The sequence below is a fragment of the Lathyrus oleraceus genome, chromosome 2, assembly GCF_024323335.1.
Source record: "Lathyrus oleraceus cultivar Zhongwan6 chromosome 2, CAAS_Psat_ZW6_1.0, whole genome shotgun sequence".
NCBI classification, from domain to species: Eukaryota; Viridiplantae; Streptophyta; class Magnoliopsida; order Fabales; family Fabaceae; genus Lathyrus; species Lathyrus oleraceus.
In genome coordinates this window covers 439,194,450-439,206,037 of record NC_066580.1, presented here as the reverse complement: position 1 = coordinate 439,206,037, position 11,588 = coordinate 439,194,450, and the positions used below count along the sequence as shown (strand labels likewise).

The 11,588-nt window shown below is 40.3% G+C and overlaps 1 non-coding gene across 1 annotated transcript; it reads right to left on the bottom strand.

The window, feature by feature from the left end:
• Window positions 1-1,489: 1,489 nt before the first annotated feature.
• Window positions 1,490-1,596, bottom strand: LOC127124926 (small nucleolar RNA R71). Its single transcript, XR_007804401.1, has one exon. It is a non-coding gene; the product is annotated as a small nucleolar RNA R71 (small nucleolar RNA).
• Between the last annotated feature and the right edge of the window lie 9,992 nt (window positions 1,597-11,588).

The following is an 11,588-nucleotide window of genomic DNA, read 5'->3' as shown; positions in this document are numbered from 1 at the left end:
CTTTTATTTTATTTCCCGCACTCGCTTTAAATTATTTACTTTCCGCACTCGCTTTACTTTTATTTATTTTCCCGCACTCGCTTTTAATTATTTACTTTCCGCACTCGCACTACTTTTATTTATTTTAATGCACTTTTACTTTACCATGTCTAGCTAAATTTATAAGGTTAGAATGTAAGGATCTTAATTGAACCAATAATCCGTACAATTGTTCGTAGAAACACTTAAGAGCTATTTTAACTTTCAACTTAAGTTTTCCCGCACTTCAATTCCGTTGGGTAAGATCGAAAGCCGTCCAACGTCTTTTTAAACTTAATTGTTTTTAACTATTTCAAAAACAGCGAAAGCGCTTTGTTTAGTTCATTAGGAGATTTTAACATTAAGAAGAAAAGAGATTTTAAAACTATTTTCGGACGCGTTTATAAGTTTAGAGTCTGGTTCGTAAGAACCTCTTTTGGTTAAGAAATCCAGGTTACAATACTTTTCAACTTAGTCAAGATACTATATTTCTTAAAAATAGGTTTACTACTCTAACGCAATGCGCGCCTTTTTATAAGTGACAATAAGAGGGTTTGATTAGGGAGTACAACTCGGTTCTGAATACGTGAAAGCGACAGTTCCTGTTAAATTAGTTCTTTTCAAAGTAGGAAACATTGTCCGTAAGTAGCTCTACTAGCAAGTACTTGGATTATCAATTAATTACGTGAATTACATTCGACCCTGTCTTTATTAATTAAATTTATTTCAGCACTTTACTTTTCATTGCACACTCCAAAAACACCTATTTTGATTGCCTTTGATAAACATCATAACAATAGATAACGATAGATTGACACTTGGTCTCTGTGGATTCGACAATCTTTTATATTACTCTGACGCGTTCGTATACTTGCGAAAAACACCGCATCAAGTTTTTGGCGCCGTTGCCGGGGACCAATTTCGTCAAATTTCATTTTCCTGTTGTTATATCGTTTAGACTTAGGTTATTTCCCGCCGGTCAATGCGAAGAACTCGCAGCACCAGAAGTTTAAGCTTAGTATACCCTCTGGCAGAACCTGAACGTTACGCTCGCGCACGTTTATTCTTTCATAGAATTAAGAGAGCTATGGTCGAAGATCAAAACCAAAGACCTCTTAAGGACTTCGCTCAACCATCTAATGAAGAACCTAGTTCTAGTATAGTAAACCCAACCATCCCAGCTAATAATTTTGAACTTAAACCATCCCTGTTGCAACTAGTGCAGCAGAGACAATTGGCGGGTCTCGCTACTGAGAACCCAAACCAACATTTAAAAATATTTCTTCAATTAGCAGACACTTTTAAAACCAATGGAGCTTCTCCTGAGGCAATACGTTTAAGATTATTTCCTTTTTCCCTCGGAGATAAAGCCCTATCATGGTTAGATTCCCTTCCACCCAATTCCATTACGACTTGGAATAACCTTAGAAGAGTTTTTCTTGCTTGATATTTTCCCCCGAGTAAAACCTCCGTTCTTCGAAACCATATAACTAGATTTACCCAAAACCAAGGAGAATCGTTGTTCGAAGCTTGGGAGAGATATAAGGAGTTGTTACGAGCATGCCCACATCATGGCTTAGAAAATTGGTTAATCATTCAAACCTTCTATAATGGACTTCATTACAACACAAAGATGACCGTCGACGCTGCCGCAGGCGGTGCTCCGATGAACAAACCTTATCCTAAAGCTAGTGCCCTCATCGAAGATATGGCTCAAAACCATCAATCGTGGGGAGTCGAACGAGCGACAGTAGAGAAAAAGGAAGCCCAAGGAGGAGTGCATGAACTAAGCTCTATAGACATGATGCAAGCTAAAATGGACGCATTAGCCCTTAAAGTCGAGCATATGTGCATAAACCCGAATACTGTAGCCGCAGTTTCGTCGGATTGTGAGATATGCGGAACCAAAGGACACCAATCTGCAGAATGCAGTCTATTAAACGAAACCCACTCTGAGCAAGTGAGCTACACCCAAGGAAACCAATATTCGAATACCTATAACCCTGGATGGAGGAATCACCCGAACTTCTCCTATAAAAACAATAACCCTATCCAAAATAATGCACCTCCGAGACCTAGTTATCAAGCCTCAAGATCAAATCAACCTATGCAACCTGTGCCACCAAAGCCGAGCCTTGAGAAAATTATGGAAAATTTTATCACCGCTCAAACCCAACAAAATAAGGAGTTCATGAATCAAAACATTCATGTTAACGAATTGATTACTCAGTTAGGAACCTAGGTTGACCAAATAGTTACTCATACCAAGATGCTTGAAACCCAAATCTCTCAGGTAGCTTTAAACCAAGCCCCTCAGACTACACCTGGAGGACAGTTCCCTGGACAACCTCAACAAAATCCGAGAGGACAAGCCAATGCCATTACCCTACGAAGTGGGAACGCTTATGATGAGCCACCAAACCCTAGATTGAGTGAACCCGAAACTTCTAAGGAATGTACCAAACCCACGGATGAAGTAAAGGAACAAGAGGAATCTGAAAACCAGGAAGGTCGAGAAAAAGGAGAAGAACCTAAAGATAAAACTTACGTACCACCCCCGCCATATAAACCACCTATACCATATCCGCAAAGATTCAAACAAAACCAGATCAATAAACAATATCAAAAATTTATTAAAGTTATAGAAAAACTTCATGTAGAAATCCCTTTCGCAGAAGCCATCACCCAAATACCTTCTTATGCAAAGTTTCTCAAAGACATCCTTACCAACAAACGTAGACTTGACGATCCGAAGGCTTTGGAATGTAATGCTATTTCCGAGGACAAATTAGCAAAGAAAGATAAAGATCCTGGAAATTTCTCCATTCCTTGCCTTTTGGGTAATCATGTCATCGAAAAAGCTTTTCTAGACTTAGGAGCTAGTGTGAGCCTAATGCCTTTAGCAGTTTGTGAGAGGTTAAACTTAGGGGAATTACAGCCCACTAAGATGTCACTTCAGTTAGCCGATAGATCTGTTAAATATCTGATAGGCATTTTAGAAGATGTTCCTGTTAGGATAGGTCAGTTATTTATCCCTACTGATTTTGTTGTCATGGACATCAAAGAGGACAATGATATACCAATCCTTCTAGGTAGACCATTCTTATCGACTGCAGGAGCCATAATAGATGTCAAGAAAGGAAAGTTGACATTTGAGGTAGGTGACGAGAAAATAGAATTTATACTTTCGAAACTTCTTATGGCACCTGTGATGGGAGATTCGTGTTATGCCTTAGATATCATTGATGAATGTGTTAGAGAATTAGAACAAAAAGAAATTATAAAAATAATTAAGTTACCATCAACTCTCATAAGGGAAGATGATGACTTTAAGAAACCCTACATCGATGATAACCTTTACGAATGTTTATCCCTTACCCCAGATCCTATGCCATGCCCTAAGAAACCAACCTTAGAACTTAAGGAACTGCCTAAGAACCTGAGATACGAGTTCCTCGATGAAAAGATGAACCGTCCAGTTATAGTTAGTGCTACCTTGAGCCAAGAGGAGACGAACCAACTTTTAAACGTTTTACGAAGATATCCCTCAGCCTTAGGATATAATATCTCTGACCTGAAAGGTATAAGCCCATCCGTATGCATGCATCAGATTTCGCTCGAAGAAGATTCAAAACCCTCTAGGGAACATCAGAGAAGAATAAACCCTATAATGAGTGATGTTGTTAAAAAGGAAGTTCTTAAGTTACTTGAGGCATGTATAATCTACCAGATCTCGGATAGTAAGTGGGTGAGCCCTGTGCATGTAGTACCTAAAAAGGGAGGCATCACAGTCGTGCAAAACGATAAAGGCGAACATGTAGCAAAACATTTAGAAGGAGGATGGCGGATGTGTATAGATTATAGAAAATTAAATAAAGCAACTAGGAAGGATCATTTCCCTTTACCATTTATAGACCAGATGTTGGAGCGTCTAGCCAGACACTCTTACTTCTGTTATCTAGATGGATACTCTGGATTCTTCCAAATACCTATCCACCCCGAAGATCAAGAAAAAACTACCTTTACATGCCCTTATGGAACTTTTGCCTACAGACGAATGTCGTTCGGCCTCTGTAATGCCCCAGCTACTTTCCAACGTTGCATGATGTCAATCTTTGCAGATTACCTAGATGGTATCATGGAAGTGTTTATGGATGATTTCTCGGTTTGCGGATTTCATTTCCACAATTGTCTTGCTAACCTCGAGAAAATCCTGGAGAGATGCGTGGAGGTGAACCTCGTGCTAAACTGGGAAAAATGTCATTTCATGGTAACCGAAGGAATAGTTCTAGGACATATAGTTTCCGAAAAAGGTATAGAGGTAGATAAAGCTAAAATAGAAGTTATAGAAAACCTAAAACCACCAAAAACCATCAGAGAAGTCCGAAGCTTTCTTGGACACGCTGGATTCTACCGGCGTTTTATTAAGGACTTCTCCAAAATAACCAAACCGTTAACTGGACTTTTAATGAAAGATGCTGAATTCATTTTCGACGAAAAATGTAATGACGCATTTAATCTTTTAAAACAAGCATTAGTATTTGCACCCATTATGAAATCACCTGATTGGTCAGAACCTTTTGAGATAATGTGCGATGCTAGTGATTATGCAGTTGGAGCCGTTCTAGGACAAAGGAAAGATAAATTATTACATGCCATTTATTATGCCAGTAGAACCCTAGATGCTGCCCAACTTAACTACGCAACAACTGAAAAAGAATTACTCGTTGTAGTTTTCGCTATAGACAAATTTAGATCTTATCTAGTAGGAGTAAAAATTATTGTTTACACCGATCATGCTTCCATTCGTTACCTATTAAGTAAAAAAGATGCCAAGCCCAGATTACTCCGATGGATTCTATTACTACAAGAGTTTGATTTAGACATAAGAGACAAAAAAGGCACTGAAAATGTAGTAGCCGATCACCTTTCTAGGCTAGAACATCTAAAGCCTGAACTAGTACCCATAAATGATGATTTTGCCTATGATAGACTGATCGCTAGAGTAGAAACCATTGAAGATAATAACCTAGATCCTTTTGAGCACTCCCAAAATTCCTTAGCAATAAGTAACGTACCCTGGTATGCAGATTTCGTTAATTACCTAGCTGCTGATATAGTACCCCCTGATCTTGACTACCACCGCAAGAAGAAATTCTTCCACGATGTGAGAAACTTCTATTGGGGCGAACCGCTCCTTTTCAAAAGGGGTAAAGATGGCATTTTTCGTCGTTGCGTTCCAGAAGAAGAGGTAAATAATATTATCGAGCATTGTCATTTTGCACCCTATGGTGGACATGCGAGCACCTCTAAGACATGCGCCAAGATTCTTCAAGCCGGCCTATTCTGGCCCACCATGTGGCGTGATGTCTATGCTTTCATTGTCAAGTGTGACAGATGCCAACGCACTGGAAACATTTCAAGACATGATGAAATGCCCTTAAGAAACATTCAGGAAGTAGAACTCTTTGACGTATGGGGTATAGATTTCATGGGACCTTTTCCGCCATCCTTAGGAAATAGGTACATCTTAGTGGCTGTAGACTATGTGTCTAAGTGGATTGAAGCTATAGCCGCACCCACCAACGACACTAGGGTAGTAATCAAACTATTTAAAAACTATATATTCCCTAGATTTGGAACACCACGTTTAGTCATAAGCGATGGAGGATCACACTTTATATCGAGAATATTTGATAAACTTTTAAGAAAATATGGAGTTAGGCATAGAGTAGCAACACCATACCACCTACAAACTAGTGGCCAAGTAGAAGTATCTAATAGGGAGATAAAACAAATCCTAGAGAAAACTGTTTCTATTTCTAGGAGAGACTGGTCTCAGAAGCTTCAAGAAGCATTATGGGCCTATAGAACCGCTTTCAAAACCCCTATAGGAACTACTCCTTATCAACTAGTTTATGGAAAATCGTGTCACTTACCATTCGAGTTAGAGCATAAGGCCTATTGGGCCATTAAAACTTTGAATTTAGATTACTTAGCCGCTGGAGAAAAGCGTACCCTAGACATTCATAAATTAGAAGAGCTTAGGCAATCTGCCTACGAGAATGCAAAAATATATAAAGAGAGGACAAAAGCCTATCACGACAAAAGAATAGTAAAGAAAAACTTCAATATAGGCGATTTTGTTCTCCTTTTCAACACTAGGTTATGACTCTTCCCTGGAAAGCTACGTTCAAGATGGACTGGTCCTTTCGAAGTATCCAAGATTCTGAGATCCGGAGCCGTAGAAATCAAGAACGATACCTGTAGTCCATTCATTGTAAATGGACAAAGACTGAAGCTCTACGAATGAGGAGACATTCCAGCATACTACTCGAGCCACATCCTGATTGATCCACCAATTCCTACTACTACAGGTGTATAAATTCTAATCGTCAAGCTAATGACGTTAAACAAGCGTTGCGTGGGAGGCAACCCATGGTTTTTCTTTCATTTTACTTTTTCGTATTTATTTAATTTTATTTTCATTTTATTTTATTTTGCATTAAGACTAAGATTTGAATGGTTTGTATTTTCAGGATCACTTTCTTAACTTTTACCAGGATGCAGGATTTTGATGACATGCATGTGGCCTATAGAGATAATGCTCAGAGGGAGCGTTACATCGCTTTGTATCAGCGCCCTATGGCACCCACACGTTATCCTGACCAGCACTATATGGAGGCACTGGGTGTCGAGCCTAGTATCCGATTCCTTAGCCACCAGCTTCACTGGGACGAGTTTGTTGATGATTTGAGTAACACATATAGGAACCTGACTTTGGAGTTCCTGAGTTCATTCGACTATGACCCATACTCTGGACCAGATGGGTATGCTGCTTTCAGGCTTTTCGGGGTTGAGTACTCCTTCAGCCAGGAAGAGTTCGGCAACCTATTGGGTTTCCAGACTACTCCTGATGCTATCCCGGAGACACCTATGGGATATTTCCTGGGTAAGGAGGTTGAGAAGTTTTGGAGTGATATATCAGGTGGCGAAAGCCAGGATCCATCTATGCAGTTGTCTCATGTCATACATAACCCCGCCTTCAGATACTTTCAGATGATATTAGCACATTCCTTCTTGGGAAGGCCGGATGCAGAGACACTACTGAGTGAAGAGGAGATCTTCCTACTATATTGTGCATCCCAGTCTCGTCCAGTAGCATGTGGGAACTTTTTATTATACAGTCTCAGCGGTATCTCCAGATCCACCGAAGGAGTCATCCATGTTGGCGGAATCATCACGCATATTGCTGTCGCTTTAGGTCTGTCTCGCAAGTTGTTACATCTTCGGACCTACTGTGGGTACACTACCATGGACATCGACTTCTGTTTGACCAGAGGGTTGATGAGGAGAGCCTTTTTCCACCCATGTCAGTTCCGACTGCTAGTCGACAGCGAGGCTATCCATTATTTCACATTGTCAGATCCTATGATGACTAGTGTGCATGATCCAGCGAATTGGAGTTATGCTCTGGAGGGCCAGGGAGAGACCGTTGAGGAACCGAGATCGCCACCCATTGCTGAATACACACCTACACCACCATCTCCCAGAATCACTGTTTTTTCTAATAATCTTTCATTGCAGACACCCGACATCCGCACTTAGATTGCTGAGTGTCGTAGAGAGATCGCAGCGCTTAGACAGGAGGTGGCTGACCTTACTTTACAGATGGTAGTGTCTGATCTCACCCATGTCACTGAAGCCGACTGTCTATATCAGGAGATCGCAGAACTCAAGCAAGAAGTAGCCATGCTCTGTGGTTCCTCTCAGGAAGATGACATCCCCACTACATGATCTCACCATTTAATCTTATTTTATCTTATTTTTTACATTTCTCGTATTTACATAACTCATCTTATATTATCTCATTTGGATTATTATATAAACTACATTTATACATTAGTATTTCTATCTATATATGTTTTATATTTATTTTAGTTGCATTTTAATTTTTCAGTTATTTATTTATTTTATATTTAATTTCTGTTTTTGTTTTTGTTTCAGTTTAACTTTTTTATTTTTGTTTTTACTTTTATAAAAATTATGCAAGTCAAAGATACTAGGAGAATCACAAGACAAATGCTATCCATACCCCTCAAAGCCAAAAGACAAGAGAAGCCCAAACCAAAGGACCAAAATCTGGCCCAGCCGGATTTTGCCTTGTGGCGCCCGCCATAGGACCTGTGGCGCCCGCCACAGCGTCTGTAAATGGTCGGGGCAGAACCCCTTTCTTCACCATTTTTGCAACTTACAACCTCCCAAACCCATTTTTTCACCTTGGAAAAACATCCTTGAACCCACGAAAAGCTCATACTTTTCTAACCACCACACCACACAAATCATTATTCCACTTTCCATTTTCGATTTCATCCGTCGGATTTTATAAAAATCCAACCTTTTTCACAAACCACTTCATCTTCTTCATCACTTTTCAAGAGCATTCCAATGGAGTTTAACGGATTCATTCTTCGAGGAGGGAAACCGGGGGATCGACAAAGAAAAATTATTGAACGGCTGCAAAATCGGGAAATCCTCCCGACAAGGTATGTTGACGAAGAATGTCTATACACTTTAGGTATCTATCATAGCATATTTCATTTATTAGATCATTTAGGTTTGCATAATTTCTTTTCCAATAAAGAACCTACCTATGAGCGGTTGGCAATTGAATTTTTGAGTTCCTTAATTTATATTGTCAACCCTAACACTGCTAGCACAGTTGGTACTGTCAAATTTAGAATGTTTGCTGTTGAATACCAATTCAGTACCGACGAACTAGCCAGCTTGTTAGGGATCCCTCATGGGGAAGGTGCTACTTGTGAGGCCCCTTTGGATTCCGAATGGTCTGTTGAGGTATTTTCCTTCTGGGAGCGTTTATCAAACACTTCCATAAACTCTTTTGAAGGAGTTCTTGCCTCAACTATCCATAACCCGGCCATCAGAGTTTTTAGATATCTGTTGGCATGCACTATTTTTGGCCGGGAGAATCCAAATAAGGTTAATGCTAGAGAGCTTCTATTTTTACAAGGAAGCCTCACAAATAGACGTATTAATTCGGTTCCGTTCATGCTTGCTCATATGATTTTAACTATGAATAAAGCGGGACCGATTTCTTTTGGTGGATTGATTACATCTATTGCTCGGGCGCTTAACCTGAACGATGAGATGGCTACCCTAAACCCCTTACCTCCTCGCATAATTAACCTAAAATTTCTGAGAGACATGAAATTGTGTCGCTCGAGGAGAGAAGGAGGCTATATGCTTATGGTTCATGGTGTAGCCATCCCATCTGTTGTTTTACCGTGCACTAGACGTACAGATGTACGAGATGAAAGGAATTGGACCTACGATTTAGACGCTCCACCTGTTTTAGGTCCTCTTCCTCCTAACATTCCTGATGAGGCGGGACATGACACTGATGATGAATATGATCGGAGAGAGAGATCTCTCGTACCACATGTGTCCCCCCATCATCCTTCACCACCACACACCGCACCATCTTCTTCTTCTGTAGGTACCACTCCTGGCTTCTATATTACAGAGGAGATGTGGCGTGACCACCTGGCTAGAGAGCAAAGGCGTGACGACCTACTCTCTACCCTCCAGCAACAAATGGCGGATAGCATGCGCTTCATGCAAGAGTCGCAGCGGAGGACAGATAGGTCCTACGACACTGTTCTACAGTCTCTGCAAACGATCACAGATTCACAAGCCCATCAGCAACACCACCACCGTCAGCATATTGCTCTCATAGAAAACACTCAAGGTACCATTTTAGGTCACCTTCGAGAAGTGAGGACCGCTCAGGATGCCCTGCAGGCGAGGATGGATCAGCGAGACCGTCGTCGTACCCGATCTCGTCGTCCACCTCAGGATGGCGAGGGCACTAGTGGTCAGCAATAGGTTGACAGGTAACTCTTCCTTATCTTATTTCGAAACATTGGGGACAATGTTCGATTTAAGTGTGGGAGGAGACTCTATCGTCTTTTCTTTATTGTGTTTTCTCGTTTTCCTTTATCGCTTTTTCTGTACTGTTTTTAGATAGTTTATTTCCTTTTAGTTGTTTATTTTGCTTTTTAGTATAATGCATGAGTCTGACGAGTCACCAAATATATTAGATCTTTAGTACAATCCTACCTCCCCATACCTTTAGCCCCACCAAAATTTTTTTGCAAAAGAAAATAGTGTTATTCTGAAAGTTTTCAGATTTTAAGGACATGTTTTGAGTAAGGATGCGGTGACTTGGGAGAACTTTGCGAAACATCAGTATCTGTTTTAGCACCATAAGCTTCGTAAATATAGGAATCATTCCCGAAACCCCATATACCATGGCCTTAATCATCATTTCCGTATAAGTCTTTAGTAGTTTATCTCAGCAGTCAGCTCCGGCCTACGCATCCTCTACGTAGGGGACCGATGCAAATAAGTGAATGATCCAGAAAAACAAAAAAATAAAAGAAAGCAAAAAGGCAACTCCGGTATAGGTGACCCTCACAAAGTCATTTAAACCAAAGAATTGTAAAAAAAATGCTACAAAAAGAAAAAGAAAAGCAGTACCCACTGCTAGTTGGTTCAGAGGTATCTGGCACTGAACTCGGTAGGGCGGATTACGATCCGATCCCCCACAACTACAGTTGGGTCCAATAAAAGGGTTTACACATGTTTATGTGCTAGAAACCCCAAGCTCTGATCATAATCACTAACAGACCGCTCTACTATGAAGCATGTACGGATAACGGGCTTAATGTGATTGCGCCTGAATGAAAAGGATATAAAAAGAGATGAAGAGGCAAACCTAGGTATTGTAGGATAATATGGGTTGGTTAATATAGGAATCAAGTTTATGTCCGTATTTGCGGATTAGTGTCATCATGATACCCTTAGTTCACTCAGTTAGTACCTATCACTGCATCCCGACTTGAACCTGGAAATTTTACCTGAAGCACTCGTTTACACAAATTTTCTTTTTTGAGCTTTTCAATGTTTTGCTTGAGGACAAGCAAAGGTTTAAGTGTGGGAGAGTTTGATCACACTGAAATTTACCGTATTTTCGACTCTGATTTCACATGCATTCTAGTTGTTTTATTATCATTTTGTTGTGTTATTGTTATGTTTTTCTTTGTTTACAGGTTTTTACTTTAATCAGAGCCCCGATCGAGAAAAGGAGCGAAAAAGAGACAAAAACCCTAAAATTCAGCATTTTGTTCTTATGGAGTACCCAGTGGCGGGCGCCACAGACCAAGCCATGACATGTCCAAGCTCAACTTCCCTCAACTCCCACGTTCTCCACTACATCCACTAAGGCGCCTCACTTTGGCCTTGTGGCGGGCGCCACAAGAGGAAAACAGTTTCCCTCCATTTTCAAGTTGAAGGGCATCTAAGTCATTTCCATCTTTTTACTTGCTTATAAATAGAAACTCGAATTCGCTTTTACAATCATCCAAACTTAGAGCAGAGGCAAACTCAGAAGCAACTTTGTTTCACTTAGGCATATATTCAGTTTTATAAAGTGGTAATCGCTTCGCATTGGAGTGTTACCACAATTGTGTAATCGAGTCTGTGATAGA